Raw genomic sequence first — 20,525 nt, 5'->3', positions numbered from 1 at the left:
TTGGTGATGAACCACTGTCTTCTAAATTTTGTGTTTTGACAAAGTTTCATTTTTTGCTTAATTTTAAACAAAATGAATTTATTCTAAACGATAAAAATTTAAATACGTTACATTAAAACGAATATTTTTCGTTTAATTATTTAGTTGTATGCATTTATTCCTAAATATGTTTAAACATATTTATTCATTATGGACTCGGAAAAAAATTTTTGCAACTCATCAATTCCTTCCCACTTTGCGGATGCGAGTGCTGCCTTTTAGAGGCATTAGCCTGCTCTTTTTCGAAATCTACAAGGATGTCTTTTACGTGCAAGAGATATGGCTCTCTCCTAACACGGACAAGCCATGATTTATCGTCACCTTCCGACTGACTATCATCGTTTCCTCAAGAGCATACTCGCAGAAGGTGTCAAGGAAGAGCCTAAAATTCAGTCCCTGGAATTTTCATTGCGGAACGGGAATCGAACCAGGAACCTTTTGTGTTAGAAGTCCGCTTCACTAACCAGTACACCACGGCTCTCCAATAAAAGTTGTAATCGTATAACCTAATGTGATGTTACGTTAATGTGTGCCAGGTCAGAGGGGAAAGGGGGAGTCATACATCGATAAAAGGAACCTGCCCATATTTATAAATAAAATAATTAGAAGTTGGGTCTTGTACTGTTAAAATATGCAACAGAATGAATTTAATGAATTACTTGAACGGGCTCATTAGAGATATTTTTGCTTACTGCTTCATTCATATACATTTGTACATCCGACTAAGTATTATTAAAGACTTTTAGAAGACTATATATATGCTAAAAGAAGCTGCCAATAACGGAACTCAAGATATGACGAGTCTGTCAATGCAGCAAATGTTAATGACTTTTTTTCCTCAAAGCTGGAATGTAGACTTAACAGTTATCTTGGTACACGTAAACTTAATTGGGAATATTGTACCATCCATGATGATTTTACTAGGAAGACCAGTTTATTAGAGATGGTCCTCAAGTTGTTTTATGGAGCAGCTAGCACATCCACCAGGTTTGATGACAGCTGGCAATTTTCAAATATCTCCACAGACATGCATGAAGCTCATTTTTTTCTATATTTTAGTTAGATTCTATTGCTATGTAGATTTGAGTTTTACATGCCCTACATCTATATGTTACAAACCTGTGTTAGTAGGCCTATTTAGACAGACAAAACTCGAGTGAAAAAAACTATTCATTTTGCAATTCGCAAAAAATCCACAGAAAGCTATACGTTCTTCTCACCTATTTGCACAAAAAATAAAATTCTTCGAGTGATTTTTTTTAAATACTGTAACATTTAAAAAAATGTTGAGTAGTAGAAAAAGTTTAAACAGATATTTTTTATGACACTTTATATGGGATCATTTAGCCGCCTTGATCAATTGTAATTTTATTTCAAACTTTATTTTACACGGTCAATTTAAACTTTGTCTTATTAATTCGTGAAAAGATAAGTGTTATAATTTATAAGATGATCATGTAGTGACACCGCATCCGTAACTATTGACAAGACAGCTGGAAGTGAAATTAAAAACCGACCTTCCGTTCCTCTCTATCTAGTATTTAAAAAGCGGATGATTATTTGCATATTGAAACGTATGACTTTTACTACTCGTATATGTAGTACATAGTACTTTTATTTTTTCAAACATAAAAAAGAAAATCGAGATTGTGAGATATAAGTATAACGATCAAATGAGCAATACAAGTATATTGTTTAACTTCTCTGTTTGATTTATTTTTTTATATGATGAAAAGGGTAAACACGGAAAATTTTAAATGAGAACGTTAGCTATCATAAAAGCCAGAGATGATATAAACAAAGTGACTGAATTTAAATTTTTAAGAAGGGTGCAAAAAAAATAATGCTATTGGTCGTTTAAAAATTAAAATTATTTGATAAAATTATAAATTTATCTGATATTGTTGATGAAGATGACGTGAATTGATAATTTTTTGAAATTTGAAAATTGCTCTCAATTAAAACCTTTCATAGATATTATAGATAAAGATATTATAAATGTTAGGTTTGTTTCCGAAAATTGTCTAATATGACCTAGAAAAAAATAATTATATATTATATAATATTGAAAGTGTTTTAACTTAAAATCCTATATCCGTAATATTATTTTAAAATAGTACTCTTCACCTACGCATATGTGTACAAATACCTCAACAAATGTGACTGTAAGAATTGTTGATTCTGTAAAACCAAACCTATTTTTATAGATATTTGATGCATATTCAGGAGGAACAAATATTATAATGAATCCTATAATAGATAGAATTATTTCAAAAGAAGAGGCCGAATATACCAAAGAATCAATAAAAATTCACAAGTTGAAAAATAAATCATGTTCAAAGTTGGTAGACCGCGACGAAAAGGATGGTATTTCGAAAAAGGGTAGAAGTTTCTGGTTGATGTTGTAAGATTCTTAATATAATTGCAGAGATGTTGGCACTTTTCTAGACGAAGCATTGGATTTCACGCCCCATTCTCATCGGACGGGGATTTGTATTTATATAACCAATAAAGTCTTCGGATAAAACTAAAATGTAATTACAGTTTTTAAATAATTTTGAATAAATTGTTTTCAAATCATTAGCTCATTATGTTAAACGTTCATAGAATCACTTCTATAGGATTAAACGCCTTTTTAAAGGAATTTATTGGTGTATAAACTCGACCAATTCACTCGGACTTTTATTTGTTTGCGAGGAATTTGGTCCAGTTCATACACCAATAAATTCCTTTAAAAAGGCGTTTAATCCTTATAATTCTTTAAAATTGGAGATGGGGAATATATTTATCCACAAACTATCACACGTAAATTGTATATTTATGTCATTGAATGGCGCATAAATAAATTTGTAGGTTAAAGCAAAAATATATTTACTAAAATGTCGCCGTCATCTTGTTTACATTGTTTGCGAAAAGAAGTTCGGTCAACGTCGTCTATCGAAAAATAACCAACGTCAAGATCCACTACCGGAAGTTCTCTCGACCAATCATATCAACATATTTCCTAATCATATAAGAATTATAGCTGTATCAAGTACGCGAGACGTTAATGATATTAAAAAAACGAAGCACTATATCTATATAAAAAAATTAAGAACACAAGGAGGCTTGAGGGTATGAAAGTTTCGGAAAAATTTAAGGAGGCTCGCGGGTACAAAAAATGCGGCAAAACATTTTACATTTGTTTTTTTCATTATAAATTTAATTTACTACATTATTAGTTATAACTTTATGACATGGTACAAAATTCAACCGGAAAAATCGATTCAGTTTGGCCCCAGATGACTGTTAAATGTTATATCATTAAAAAAGCTCCAAATTATCTCCCTTTGGTGCAAAAATTCCACTTTTTGGGCTTTAAAATTGAAATATCTTTTTTTAACCCATGGGTGATCTATACTTTTTATGCCCCACCTACGATAGTAGAGGGGCATTATGTTTTCTGGTATGTGCGTCCGTACGTCCGTCTGTCTGTCCGTTCTTTCGTCCGTCTTTCCGTCCGTTCGTCCGTCTGTCCCGCTTCAGGTTAAAGTTTTTGGTCAAGGTAGTTTTTGATGAAGTTGAAGTCCAATCAACTTGAAACTTAGTACACATGTTCCTTATGATATGATCTTTCTAATTTTAAAGCCAAATTAAACTTTTGACACCAATTTCACGGTCAACTGAACATAGAAAATGAAAGTGAATGTTTCAGGTTAAAGTTTTTGGTCAAGATAGTTTTTGATGAAGTTGAAGTCCAATCAACTTGAAACTTAGTTCCCTATGAAATCATCTTTCTAATTTTAATGCCTTATTATATTTTTTATCCAATTTAACGGTCCATTGAACATCGACAATGATAGTGCGAGTGGGGCATCCGTGTACTTTGGACACAGTCTTGTTATTATTGTTTTCAAATAATCTGTACATAAACTAAATATTTGGTAAAGTTTTAGCGATTTCTGAAATTTAGTGGTTTTTTTTATTTTGATAATTTACCTCTATTTCTCCTATTAGTTCAAAAGAAAAAAAGGACATTAACAAAAATGTATGCTTCTTTCGGAGGCAGATTGTGAGCTTAAATAAACGGTAACCCCATTTTTATTTCGTTTGTATTGAGGATATGATAAAGTTCATTTATAAAGAAATATCAGCGAAATCTTATATTAGGAAAAAAAAAATTAGAACCGCGAGCCTCTTGAACAGTTATTTTTCATTACAAATTTTACTAATTACCTTTATATGATGTTACATTATCATATGGTACAAAAAGCATTCAAAAATATCAATTTATGCTTGCCCCAAATGACGTTTAAAATGCATATATCTTTGAAAAAGCTCCAAATTATCTTCCTTTAGTGCAAAAATGCTATTTTTGGCATTAAAATCTAAACTCATCGGTGACCTATATTCGTTCTTATCATTTCCAAAAAAGCTGTACTTAAACTCAACTTTTGAAAAGTTTTAGCAATTTCTGTAATTTAGTTCTTTTTTATTTTAATATAACCTTTTTAGCTCCCCTGGCTCGAAGGGCCAAGTGAGCTTTTCTAATCACTTGACGTCCGTCGTCCGTAGTCGTCCGTCGTCCGTCGTCGTTAACTTTTACAAAAATCTTCTCCTCTGAAACTGCTGGGCCAAATTTAACCAAACTTGGTCACAATCATCATTGGGGTATATAGTTTAAAAATTGTTTCCGGTGACCTGGCCAACCAACCAAGATGGCCGCCATGGCTATTTTTTTTTATAACTTATAACTTAGGAGTAATTGCACTTTAAAGTCATTTTTTAACAATTTTTCGTAAATCTTTGTAAAATCTTCTTCTCAGAAACTACTTGACTAAATTAAACCATACTTTGCCACAATCATCATTGTGGTATCTAGATTAAAAATTGTGTCCGGTGACCCGGCAAACCAATCAGGATGGCCGCCATGGCTACAAATAGAACAGAGGGATATAATGCAGTTTTTGGCTTATAACTCAAAAACCAAAGTATTTAGAGCAAATCTGACATGGGGTACAATTGTTTTCAGGTCAAGATCTATTTTCCCTGAATTTTTCAGATGAATCGGACAACCCGTTGTTAAGTTGCTGCCCCTGAATTGGTAATTTTTGAGAAAAATTTGCCGTTTTTGGTCATTATCTTGAATATTGTTATAGATAAACTATAAACAGCAAAAAAATTCAGCGAAATAAGATTTACAAATAAGTCAACAGGTTCAAAATGGTCAGTTGACCCGTTTAGTTATTGCCCTTTATAGTGAATTTTTAACCATTTTTCGTAAATCTTAGTAATCTTTTACAAAAATCTTCTTCTCAGAAACTACTTAGCCAAATTAAACCAAACTTGGCTAAAAATAGAACAGAGGGTTAAAATGCACTTTTTGGCTTATAACTCAAAAACAAAAGCATTTAGAGCAAATCTGTCAGGGGGGGGGGGGGGGGGGGTTTATCATGTCAATATCTATCTGCTCCAATATGTTCACATGAATTGTACAACTGGTTGTTAGGTTGCTGCCCTTGAATTGGTAATTCTAAGGAAATTTTGCCGTTTTTTGTTAATTTATCTTAAATTTTATTAAAGATAGAGATAAACTGTAAACAGCAATAATTTACAGCAAAGTAAGAGCTAAAAATAAATCAACATGACCAAAATATTCAATTGACCCTCTAAGGAGTTATTGCCTTTATAGTCAATTTTTAACAATTTTCATATAATTTGTAAATTTTTGCTAACATTTTCCACTGAAAAAAACTGGGCCAATCATTAAAGATAGAGATAATTGTATAAGCAGAAAGAATGTTCAGTAAAGTAAGATCTACAAACACATCGCCATCACCAAAACACCATTTTGTCATGAATCAATCTATGTCCTTAGTGGAATATTCACATAGACCAAGGTGAGTGACACAGGCTCTTTAGAGCCTCTAGTTTTTCTCCTATTAGTTCAACAGAAAAGAAGTAATTTTACAAAAATGTATGCTTCTTTCGAAGGCAGATTGTGAGCGTAAATAAACGGTGACCCCATCTTTTTATTTTATTTTTCTATTAAGTATAAGATAAAGTTCATTTGTAGAAAAATAAAGCGATATCCTAGTATATTAAAATAAAATTTTGATTTAGACCCGCGAGCCACCTTAATTAATTAACTTAACGCTTGTTATAAATTCATTTTTTTAATGAATACTCATCAAATACTTTTTAAAGAAGATATATTAATAATATTAAAATATTTTCTTATATGTATATACATAGAAGTGAAAAATCATTAATATCAAGGCACTCCTATGCACATGCATGCGGAAAAATATCTCAAGCACGTTTGCAAAATGAAGGAAGTTCAATGATAACTCTGCATAGATGATTAAACATTATTTGCGGGGAAATACGAATGCCTACTCAAATCCATTCTATTAGAAAAATCGAATTGTTACAGAAGAGTGACGTGCCATGCAACATGCACTTGACTGCACTGCAGTATTAATAATATTGTAGAATAAAGAAATAATTCATGGGAGCTTGAATATATCGTGATTTTACCACGAGTTGGCCCTTTATGACAAATATTTTACCCTGCGCAATTGAAGCGCTCTAGGTGGAGGCAAATATTTGCCGTTCCCATAAATTAACGCACTTTTAGATTGGCGTAAAAGAATGAAGCAAACAGAATAAGTGACATACTAAAACTATTTACAATAACGTATTTTGATAGATTTTGATGAATTTTAATTAAGAAATAATTCATGGGGGCTTGAATATATCGTTATTTTACCACGGGTTGGCCCTTTATGACAAATATTTTACCCTGAGCGATAGCGAGGGGTAAAATATCGGCATAAAGGGACAACCCGTGGTAAAATCTAGATATATTCAAGCCCCCATGAATTATTTCGATTCTAATAGGACAAATAAGGCAATTGTTTTGAATCGAAGCGCTCTAGGTGGAGGCCATTATTTGCCGTTCTCATAAATTAACGCACTTTTAGACTGGCGTAAAAGAACGGAACAAACAGAAAACTTGAGTGACATGCTGAAACTATTCACAAAACTTATTTAGATAGATTTGGAGGAATTTTAATAATTATTATCTTATATGTCTTCTATGTATAAAAATTTTTAGCTTATACCACATTTTAGCATCGTTTGTTGACGTTTCCTTGTTGTGATGATTTTCGATATCAGAAGCGTGTATTTTCCCTTAAAATGCTTAAATTATAACGTCATCATTCTATGACGTCGGGTACTTCATTCATAAAAAAAACATATGACGTGGGAGTACGATCGGAACAGCCAATGCAATATATTCATATTTTACCACGGGTGTGTACTCAAAGCGTTTGAAGGACGTCATGTTAGAATGATAATTTACTTATATGTCTTTTATGTATAAAAAAATGGGCTGACATCACATTTTAGCATCGTTTAATTGTTAACGTTTCCTTGTTGTGATGATATTCGGTATCAGAAGCGGGTATTTTCCCGCAAAATGTTCAAATTATTACGTTATCATTCTATGACGTCGGATACTTCATTCATAAAAAAAACATATGTTGTGGGAGTACGATTGGAACAGCCAATGCAATATATTCATATTTTACCATGGATGTGTACTCAAAGCGTTTTGAAGGACGTCATGTTAGAATAGAATGATTATCATATACGAATGCATGAAAATTATATATACTTGTAACTTTAATATGCAAGTATAAATATGATATATACCAATAAATCAGAGTATACTGAGTTGTATGACTACAATATTATAGTAATTACGGGTAGGATGAATTTCCTGTCATTTATTTATCATCCACGCACGAACTTTTCCCAGAAAAAAAATATATCTGTACTTTAACCTCACTTTCAGGTATAGAGATATGATTTTTTTTCTGAGACAAGTGCTTGTCGGACCATCCAAGAACTGTTGGTCTTCCGATGTTCAGTACTTCAGTACTTTGATTTTTATAAATTTTATAAAATAAGCTTTATTATTTATATTGATACAGATGGGCTTGCATTAAATATTAAGCTTGAAGTATCTGACAGTTTTGAAGGTAGTTTGAAAAAAAAAAAATTAATTCAAAGTTGGAAATAAATAGTTAAGGAAAAATGTTGAATTTGCTAACGAAGTGAAATTCCTGAACTTGAGCAATTGAGTAATTAAACTCTTTTTTTACTTACCAAATACGCTTAGTATATGAAATATTTAGATAAGAAAAAAATGAAAGCCTAAAATAAAATAAAAATGAAATCATACGATTATTTAATTCGACCATTACTTTGGATTCGGTTTTAAATTGATGACGCTATTGTGACTTTGTTCAATTGCCGCCGAGACCACTATCCGAAAGACACCAAAAGACGATGATTAATTCATACCGCATTTAAAGACAGACTGCAACCATCAACGACCACTGATTTAAGGCTCATAACTTCGGAAATACAGGCTCACGGAGAATGTGACGGAATAAGACCTTTTTCTGAGCGTTAACTCCTTCAAAGTCACATACAGAGGTACAACTTAAGAACCACTATAAAAACAAAATGGAAAGGTTTCTTCGTGAGGTCGGGTCTCGGCACACAATCTCCCGTCCCCATCTTGAAAAAAACATGAACAGAAATAAAAGCATAAGGTTTCGATCTATCATGAGTACTTGCAGTTCCTGGAAACAAAAAACTGGGGATACCAAAGAGAGATTTAAAACTCCTAGGTCGACGAGGAACTAGCGACATGTTTGAATACGGCAAAAAGCCAACAGTCAACATGAAAAGCAGTAAAACCAAAACGACATTGAAAACTTAGACTGATCAACACGAACCCAACCAACAAATGAATATCCAACTCAATTTCAGTTGAGTTATTTATAAATGCTCAGCAACAACATAGCTCCTAGTATAAACCTTCGTAAGTTCATATAGATTTCTTTCGATGGTTTTTATCAGATTATTTTTACTTCTGAGTCAATGCATTTAGGATGGAGAGTCACCCATCAAGACCCCTCTGGATAAGCCGTTACATGTATAACAAAGAATTTCGGACATGAAACATACATTATGCCGTCATCTAAATATCTGATAACTATCTCACAGTACTTATATTTCTTTTTTAAATGAGATTTATTCTGGTTAACGCGGGATAATCCGATGTAGAACTCTGAAAAATCGACACTGACCGAGGCGACAAATGAACAAATGCATCCAATACTTATGTTGTACAAGTGACTTCGCAGGAATAAAATCCTCTACCAAAACATAAATTTTAGTGGAGTAATACAGAGAATGTGCAGAACAGAGAAGTGACAAGTGACTCACAGGAACATGTTAGATTAGTCTGATATATGATGGCGCATTTGTTATTTTTACAGACACCACCATGATTGGCAATGTAACTTTTGATTCTGTTGACAGTTTTGACCTTTCAACTCTTAACGCTACACTTCCACGCAATTTGATAAATCAGAAGTTTACCTATTTAACTAAATGGTCGTTTGATAAATCTGAATGCAAATGATTTAAAGCCTTTTTATAAATGAGAAAGGTAAAAGATAAACTTACTGTATATGTGGTGAGATGATTGATGCTGTTAATTTTCTCCTTGATGATATTTATGTATATGGAACGCGCAAAGCACATTAATAGATAATCACAGTTTATCGGCGACAATGATAGATTATCGGTCGACCATCATAGATGTACGGCGTAAAGTATTATACTTTACGGTCGACCATCATAGATGGTCTAATTAATGTGACTCGCGCGCAGACAATGATAGTTACTAATTTGATAATGCATTTACAGTCGACAAGGTGAATTGTTTCGACAATGATAGTTAACCTCGACCAAGTGAATTAAAACACAAGTCGTAAATTCGATAATTTTAGAAAAACCGGAAATGCTAGCCAATTGTAAAATCGATTTTGATTGGCGGTCAACTATTTTCTTTGTCTTAACTATGATGGTAAAGTGTATCGGACTATTCATGCAACAGAATGGACACAAGAGGAACATATTTCCCAATTTTCAATCCACGAATATTGAAGCTTTTTGAAGAATAAATTGTAAAATTTAAAAGTTCCACACATGAATAAGTTTAATTGGTTTCTCTATCGTTTACAAAGTAAAAAACCTTTTACTATCATAATTATACATGTATATTTGTATTTTTTCTCTAAAAGGTTTGATTTTTACAGGTAAATGCATATTACAGGTGGCTAGAGTATCACAGGTTTACCTGTTATATTGCTAAAAGGTGTCAGAAGTTAAATTTCTATAATAACTGGTCCCAATAAACGTTGACATAACAGGGGGAAAGAAATAAAAGGGTTTTTTGAAGAATGTTATAATCAATAAATTAATTCGCAACTGTTCAACAGTAAGAAACAAATTTTCAACATTCATAAACAAGAAATCTTTAAATATTTATGTTCTATGGTTCTTTTTTTTTGTAATTATTTGGGTTTTTCTTATGTACAGAAATCTATATTATATTTTCATATAATATTATGAAGTTAGTGTGTTTTAACCACAGGGACTCGGTTAGCAGATTAAAATTTGGTAAATCAATGTTTTTAATTTATTTTTTTATTATTTCCTGTCTATTTGCATTACTATATTAACGTATTTAAAGTTGCCATCACTATTTCTTTGTTTTCTGGCAATGTGCAGTTTACTATCCATATCCATATACTGAAAAAACCTAAAGGGATCTAAGTCGCCATCTTGAATTGCCTTCCCTACTTTAGATAAAAAATAATTAAAAATATGAATAAATTACTATATACCTTACAACAGCCCTCATTTTCTTCCGAAATGATTCTTCTATAACATGCATATTTTGATTTGTGGATTAACAGAACCCTTACGAAGTTTGAGTTGCATTCGTGTCAGAATATTCAAATTTCCCGGCGAAAGCAACGTATCATTCGGAAACTTCCGGGTTGACGCGTTTACTACAACGATAAATCCTTATAAACAGACGAGTGCTGTCCCCTAACTTCATACCTACGCCAATCCTTCATATTAATTAAATATCAAACAAAAATGTCTTTGAACGGCTAGTGCATGTATTGTTTCAATATCAGATTATCCTCCTATCCTTCCGCCCATTGAAAATATCAAATGATTGTCCCAAACCAGCGGGTTGTATTTCTGACATCCTGATATTTTTCAAATCATGGATTTATGCAGTACAACACTTACACTTATATAATCAGAGGAGTATGTATGTATATGGAAAAGGGGCCTTCCGATTGAACTTCATACATGCATGTATGATAAGTTAATATACTTTTTCAAAGTATTACTCCAAGTTGACCTACCAACCGGCCCTCCCCCTTTTTTATATCCTGGTACTGTTAGTAAACCTTATAAATCCCATTGAACGTGTCAATATTTTTAGTAACTTCTTTATTTTATTGATGTGTCTTCGAACAAGTCAATGATTTATGTTACCCCGTTTGAAGAAAGGTTCTATTCGTTAACTTTGCGCTCGATATGTAATAATAAATCAAGGGACAGCACTCGTCTGTTTATATGGATTTATCGTTGTGGTAAACGCATCAACCCGGAAGTTTCCGAATGATACGTTGCTTTCGCCGGGAAATTTGAATATTCTGACACGAATGCAACTCAAACTTCGTAAGGGTTCTGTTAATCCACAAATCAAAATATGCATGTTATAAAAGAATCATTTCGGAAGAAAATGAGGGCTGTTGTAAGGTATATAGTAATTTATTCATATTTTTAATTATTTTTTATCTAAAGTAGGGAAGGCAATTCAAGATGGCGACTTAGATCCCTTTAGGTTTTTTCAGTATATGGATATGGATAGTAAACTGCACATTGCCAGAAAACAAAGAAATAGTGATGGCAACTTTAAATACGTTAATATAGTAATGCAAATAGACAGGAAATAATAAAAAAATAAATTAAAAACATTGTTTTACAAAATTTTAATCTGCTAACCGAGTCCCTGTGGTCTTAACACTGATTAGGACTCCTAAGTGCACGAAGGAATTATAATACTAGTATGACACTCTTGACACGAAGGAGTACTGTTACATTGTTACATGTAAAAAAAAATAACCATGGTACTATGTTAGAGATTGATATTTAAACGCAAAATAATGAAATAAATTCTAATAAAATTTCTAAACTGATTAAACAGAATTAAAAGTAAATGAAAGTATTCAACAATGTTAAACGTGCCGGTTTTTCTTTGATTTTACCGAAAATTGTTGAACCGCAAGACATGGGTCATCTGATTACTCTTTTATCTTAAAAAAAATAATAATTTTAAAATTATTTGCATAAGAAAATATCTCAGACATTATATATGTTTACCATAGAAAATACTTTGATATTCCGTGATTATTATTTTCAATAAGACATCTATAGATAAAAGCTTAAGTATACCTTGGTGAATTCAATGTTGTGATGTCACTGTAGATCTGAGAATACAGAAAGTTGTTACTTTTAACGATATTTTTATGAATTGACAAAAAAAAATTGTCCCGAGTAACCGCCCCTTCCCCCTCTATGATTTGGTATTGCCGAAGTGGTCATGGGAGGCTAAAGTTTCAAAATAAAAACGTGACCTTACCGACTACAGAACAGCAGACAGTGGATACAATATTTGATATGTTTTAAAGACACCGTTGGACACAAAATGATTGCACTGGATAATTTCAACTACCACATGATACCCTATGAATTAATTGACATACCGGCTTGAACTCGTCTTAGGAATATATTCTCGGTGAACAAAAATTCAGTAAATGTTTACTATACAAACAGACACCAGACAGCAAGTGTTGAATACAATTGTGGCTTTTATTGTTTAAATCATTTTTTATTTTTAAAGCAACATTTGATCGATTGTTGGTGGCTTAACGTCCAGTGGCAAACATTTCATGCATATTCTAGACGAGTGGTAGTTTGCAACTGCCCTTTGTTGTTCAGTTGTTGTCTTTGTTGGTGTATTATTTCATTCATAAGTGGTTCTCGTTTCTCGTATAGATTAGGCCGTTGAGTTTTCAGTTTGAAGGGTTATACAGTAGCCTATAAGTAGGCTTAAAATTCGGGTGTTTCCTCTATTTTTTTATGTAGCAGATCTAGATAACAATTGATCTTGATCTTTAATGTAAAGTGCAAATTTTGAGAGAAGTATATGATGTAATTCAAATGTGTAAGCCTTTTAATGTTTATACAAAAAATTATGTGTTTTATCATATTTACGACTGTAATGGATTTATTTGGAAAAAAAAATTATTTCCAGTTTGTTGAGAAAAAAATTATTTGTTTTTGAACCTGAGAAAAAAGTGTTTGTTTCACCCTCAGCTGCCACTATATGTAATTCTAAAATTGAAAGAAATAGATTGTTTTCGCCGAAGGCAAAAAAAAGAGTTTATCCAGACCCCCCCCCCCCAAACCCCACCCCGAAAATCAAATGGTTACTGCCTACGAGCTATATACCGTAAATTTCATTACTTTATTCTCATTCAAAAAAAAATTAAATAGATTTAGAAATAATGAATGCAATTTAGAAAAACGGAAAAAAATTACATTCTACACTCAAAACAACCGTGTTCATGGCGAGATTTTTCCACTATTCTTTAAAATTTTACTAGGGAAGTCAGAGGACTTAAATTCAACATTCTCTGCAATATTGGAAACTGCTAACACCCAACGTCAGATTCACCCGAACCCAACAAATTACTTTATTGATCACGAAGCTGCTGTCTAGATATATACCAGATCAGCCTTTCAAAAAATAAGTACTAGTATTAAAGGTTGTAATTGCTATGACTGCAGTATATATATCAAGTAATTGCTATGACTGCAGGAAATATATCAAGTAATTGCTATGACTGCAGGATATATATCAAGTAACTGCTATGACTGCATGATATACATCAAGTAACTGCTATGACTGCAGGATATATATCAAGTAACTGCAATGACTGCAGGATATTCATCAAGTAATTGCTATGACTGCAGGATATACATCAAGTAACTGCTATGACTGCAGGATATATATCAAGTAACTGCTATGACTGCCGGATATACATCAAGTAACTGCTATGACTGCAGGATATATATCAAGTAACTGCAATGACTGCAGGATATTCATCAAGTAATTGCTATGACTGCAGGATATACATCAAGTAACTGATATGACTTCAGGATATATATCAAGTAACTGTTATGACTGCAGGATATTCATCAAGTAACTGCTATGACTGCAGGATATACATCAAGTAACTGATATGACTGCAGAATATGTACCAAGTAACTGCTATGACTGCAGGATATATATCAAGTAACTGCTATGACTGTAGGATAAATATCAAGTAACTGCTATGACTGCAGGAAATATATCAAGTAACTGCTATGACTGCAGGATATATATCAAGTAACTGCTATGACTGCAGGATATTCATCAAGTAACTGCTATGACTGCAGGATATTCATCAAGTAACTGCTATGACTGCAACATATATTTCAAGTAACTGCTATGACTGCAGGATATTCATCTAGTAACTGCAATGACTTCAGGCTATTCATCTAGTAACTGCAATGCCTGCAGGATATTCATCTAGTAACTGCAATGACTGCAGGATATTCATCAAGTAACTGATATGACTGCAGGATATACATCAAGTTATTGCTATGACTTCAGGATATATATCAAGTAACTGTTATGACTGCAGGATATTCATCCAGTAACTGCTATGACTGCAGGATATACATCAAGTAACTGATATGACTGCAGAATATGTATCAAGTAACTGCTATGACTGCAGGATATATATCAAGTAACTGCTATGACTGCAGGATATACATCAAGTAACTGCTATGACTGCAGGATATATATCAAGTAACTGATATGACTGCAGGATATACATCAAGTAACTGCTATGACTGCAAGATATACATCAAGTAAATGCTATGAATGCAGGATATACATCAAGTAACTGCTATGACTGCAGGATATATATCAATAAACTGCTATGACTGCAGGATATACATCAAGTAATTGCTATGACTGCAGGATATACATCAAGTAACTGATATGACTGCGGGATATTCATCTAGTCACTGCAATGACTGCAGGATATTCATCAAGTAACTGCTATGACTGCAGGATATACATCAAGTAACTGCTATGACTGCAGGATATTCATCAAGTAACTGCTATGACTGCAAGATATATATCAAGTAACTGCAATGACTGCAGGATATTCATCAAGTTACTGCTATGACTGCAGGATATTCATCAAGTAACTGCTATGACTGCAGGATATACATCAAGTTACTGCTATGACTGCAGGATATATATCAAGTAATTGCTATGACTGCAGGATATTCATAAAGTAACTGCTATGACTGCAGGATATTCATCAAGTAACTGCTATGACTGCAGGATATTCATCAAGTAACTGCTATGACTGCAGGATATATATCAAGTAATTGCTATGACTGCAGGATATTCATCAAGTTACTGCTATTACTGCAGGATATACATCAAGTAACTGCTATGACTGCAGGATATTCATCTAGTAACTGCTATGACTGCAGGATATACATCTAGTAACTGCTATGACTGCAGGATATTCATAAAGTAACTGATATGACTGCAGGATATATATCAAGTAACTACAATGACTGCAGGATACACATCAAGTAACTGATATGACTGCAGGATATACATCAAGTAACTGCTATGAATGCAGGATATATATCAAGTAATTGCTATGACTGCAGGATATATATCAAGTAACTGCTATGACTGCAGGATATATATCAAGTAACTGCTATGACTGCAGGATATTCAACAAGTAGCTGCTATGACTGCAGGGTATACATCTAGTAGCTGCTATGACTGCAGGATATATATCAAGTAACTGCTAAGACTGCAGGATATATATCAAGTAACTGCTACGACTGCAGGATATATATCAAGTAACTGCTTGTACTATAGAAAATTTAACAAGTACCTACTATGACAATAGAATATTCCTCAAGTAACAACTATGATTTAAGAATATCCATCATGTAACTGTTATGACTATAGGATATTCAATAACTTCCTAATATGACAATAGGATATTCATCAAGTTACTGCTATGTTTGCAGGATATTCTTCATGTCACTAGTATGACTATAGGACATTAAACAAGCACCTGATATGAAAATAATATATTCATCAAGTAACTGATATTGCTATAGAGCGTTCCTCAAGTTACTGCTATTATAGTATGATATTCATGAAGTGTCCACTGTGACAATATGATATTCCTCAATTACATGTTATGACAATATGCTATTTCTCAAGTAACTGCTATGACTATGCGATATTCAGCAAGTACCTGCTATGACAATAGGATAGTCATCAATTAAATGATAGAACTATGGGACATTTCTTAATTAACTGCTATGACAATATGATATTTATAAGGTACCTAGTATAATAATAGGATATTCGTCAAGTTCCTGACATTAAAATATGGTATTTCTCAAATAACTAATATGACTATACGATATTTATCAAGTAACTGATATGACTGCAGGATATATATCAAGTAACTGCTATGACTGCAGGATATATATCAAGTAATTGCAATGACTGCAGGATATTCATCAAGTAACTGCTATGACAGTATGAGATTCATCAAGTACCTGCTATCACAATATGATATTTCTCAGGGAACTGCTATGACTATACGAATATAATCGTCGTCGATATTCATCAAGTAACTGCTATGACTGCAGGATATTCAACAAGTAGCTGCTATGACTGCAGGGTATATATCAAGAAACTGCTATGACTGCAGGATATATATCTAGTAACTGCTATGACTGCAATATATTCATCAAGTTACTGCTAGTACTATAGAACATTCCTCAAATTATGCCATGACAATATGACATTCATCAAGTTACTTCTATGAATGCAGGATATTTATTATGGATCTGCTATGACTGCCGAATATTCATCTAGTACCTGCTATGAAAAATGGATATTCAACAAATATCTGCTATGAAAATAGGATATTCATCAAGTAACTGTTTTTACTATAGAACATTCCTGAACTAACTGTTATAACAGTATGTTATTCATCAGATACCTACTATAACACTTATATTTTCATCAAGTACCTGCTATGACAATATGTAATTTCTCAAATAACTTTTTTAACTATACGGTATTCATTAAGAAACTGCTATGACTGCGGGATATTCATGAAGTAACTGCTATGACTGCAGGATATTCATCTAGTACCTGCTATGACAAAAAGATATGCGTCATGTATCTGCTATGACTAAAGGATATTCATTAAGTTCCTGCCATGATAATAGGATATTCATCATGTAACTGCTTTGACAATAGGAAGTTCATCAATTCTCTTATTTGAAGGTATTTATATACATCTACATGATTTGGAGCAGATTTTATTTTGCAGAAATAGATTTGTATTTCAGAAAGAAATTTATTCATAAAATAAGAATGGTTAGCATTTTTTTTTAATAAAATAGAAATTGGATTTCTAAAAAAATGGAAGACTAGACGAGTAGTTGAGGGTAGGTGGAAAGACCTAATAATCAGAACAAAATCAATAGATCTTTCCATGTCAGATGTCAAACCATTGAGGGTAACATTGAAACTAAGTACAAACTAGTATGATTGTCAATTAACTATTAAACTTATACTATTATACTACCAAACAGCCTTGCGTCATCTCTATAGTATAGCCCTAAACAAAACATGAAATATGTGCCACTAGATGTTCAGCAACCACAATCAAGAATTCATCGCTTTATCATTTCAAACCTTATACAGGACATGAAAACTAGTTATAAATCAATATGACTGTCAATGAACTATGGAAGTTATACTAGTATAATACTAGCCAACAACCTTAGCTCATCACTATATCATCGTCCTACACATACATGAAATATTTGTCACTGGCATTAAAACAATCACAATCAATAATTCATCGTTATTTCAAGTCAAACCTTAGTAGGAAACATGGAAAATAAATACAAATTAATATGATTGTCGATGAAATATAGCTGTTATACTATTATACTAGCAAATAACCTTAGGTCATCACTATATATATATAGCTATATCATCGTCCTTAACATACATGAAAGATGTTCTACTGAACGTTTAGCAACCAACAATCAATATTTCATCACTATGTCTAACCATTGAAGGTAACATGGAAACTAATATGATTGTCAGTGAACTATAAAAGTTTTACTATGATAAAAGCAAACAACCTTGAATCATCACTTTATCATCATCCTACACATACATGAGATACTTGCCACTGGGCTTCAGTAAGCAACCAGCAATATATAATTATTCGCCAATCTTGTCAAACCTTAGAAGGTAACATGTAACCTGATTACAAATAATATGATTGTCAATGAGCTACCTATGGAAGTAATGCTATTATATTACAACAGATAGTTGCCTCCCTGGAAATATCTGATATTTCTATATTTGACAATGGCCATAATGATAAACATTAAAATAAAGCAATATCTTACAAAAATAATATCAATTTGCAGGAAAGAACGAGAAATGATTTAATATATTCAAAGAAGACGGTGAACAAAATGTACAACTATTTGAATTTAATTCCTTTACAAATTACGAGAATTATTATAAACAATAGCAACATGTACAAAATTTGTTTCTCAATATATTCTGTCTACAAATATTCATTAGTAATAGTTCTGCCAAATTAAAATATTTTGATGCTTTCGAGTTTAAGCTGTCTGCCTGTGAGGCTTACTTTCTTTAAAAGGGTTTCAGCGTCTATATGAATTTTTTTCTCTTGACAAACTTTATTTAATTATGTATAATTAGATATTCACTAGACAGTACCTGTCAGCCTCTGATGGGGGTTTACCTGGGAATATTCCTTATAGGAACCGAAACATTGCATATTAAATTCTATAGAATTAGCAATATAAAGTACGTAGTGTCAGGTCAGAAATATTGATGCCATACCATGAATAAGTGGATTTATAGTCATTTTATACACCAAACAAATAATTTTTTAAAAGCTACTTAAAATTTCTCGGCATTTCTTTTAATTTAAAAATTAAAATCTGGTAATGATCAGTTGATATTGCAAAAAACTTTTCTGTACCGCATTTACTTGCTAAGGTTAGCTTCTTAATTACACAGTGAAATTATATGTGTCCGATTTTCCAATAATTAGTTCTGTAGCCCGAGTTGTGACTGGATTTACAGGTGTGCGATTGCGCAATGTATTGCCCTCCAATCATCTGAAATTAAGCTGGAGGGGAAGTTCTAAATGGATTATCACTTGGTAATTGTTTTTACAACTAAACAAATTACTTTATTTAAACAGAAGCACTGGGCAATAGTGAATACTATGGTATTAAATCCGGAAAAAACAATATATGTGTCTCTGTTGATATATAAAAAAATGCACGATTTTTTTAATATCAAATATTTGATATAAAAAAACTATTTTGTTATATTAAAAATGATAAAAGATGCATTAATATTGATAAATAGAAAGTAAATTATTCTATAACGACTTGCCATGACGTATATGAAATTAGTGCCAGTTATAAAAAGATTATTATAAATAAATATAATAATTGATATTCCAAGGATTCGTGTCTGTTGATCTCTCTTGCAAACGTAAAAATAATAACTGTAAACATGTAATTAATTTCGTCTCAATTTTTACAGATAAACAGTGTTTAATTCTTTTAAAATACTATTAATTCGATCTAGCTAGACGATCAATTTGACTTAAATGTGTTGTCATTTTAGTCCATGGATATGATTGGACGAAATTAATTAGCATTGTCGATAACCTATTGTGATTGGGGACATATGAATTGCTATCTAAAGCAGGGCGTAAATGCATTTACGAATCGTCCGTTAAACTGTTATTATCCAATAATGTGGTTCCCGCGTTCCTTTATTATAGATTGTCGACTGTTAATGCATTTATGATCGATAATGATAGATTGTCGACGATAATTTCGTAAATGCATTTACCACCGTAAAGTATACTTTACGCCGTACATCTATAATGGTCGACCGATAATCTATCATTATCCCCGATAAATTGTGATTGTCTCATTTATGTGGTTCCCGCGTGCCATATATGTACGTTTGTGGATATTAAGATTATCGACAATTTGTAGACATTCATATTGGCAACAGTTACACCCCTTTAATAGCAGACTTGTGTTTGTACCGTTATAATCACTCTTACATGGTCAAACTAAGTTAACTCGTCTAAATTGGATTTAATTGAGAAATCCAACAACACTTATCATAATCTTGATGAATCATTTTCGTTGAATAATCAAGACTGATTTTCTTGATATGCTGCCGAAATTTACCTAAATGAACTCACTTTGAATGAATCAAATAACTTCTTTTCCTAGATTTAGATATTTCAGTTTAAAACGGGCAACTCTACAGTAAAATGTACTACAAA

General features: G+C 32.3%; 1 protein-coding gene across 1 annotated transcript in view; it reads right to left on the bottom strand.

Annotated features, from left to right (window-relative positions):
- LOC134726295 (uncharacterized) overlaps positions 1 to 20,525 on the bottom strand; it is a 62,940-nt gene that overhangs the window by 26,878 nt on the left and 15,537 nt on the right. The gene's annotated exons all lie outside the window — the stretch shown is intronic.

The sequence above is a fragment of the Mytilus trossulus genome, chromosome 1 (assembly GCF_036588685.1).
Source record: "Mytilus trossulus isolate FHL-02 chromosome 1, PNRI_Mtr1.1.1.hap1, whole genome shotgun sequence".
Lineage (NCBI taxonomy): Eukaryota > Metazoa > Mollusca > Bivalvia > Mytilida > Mytilidae > Mytilus > Mytilus trossulus.
Note: the sequence above shows the minus strand (reverse complement) of the source record. Positions and strands in the feature narration are given on the sequence as shown.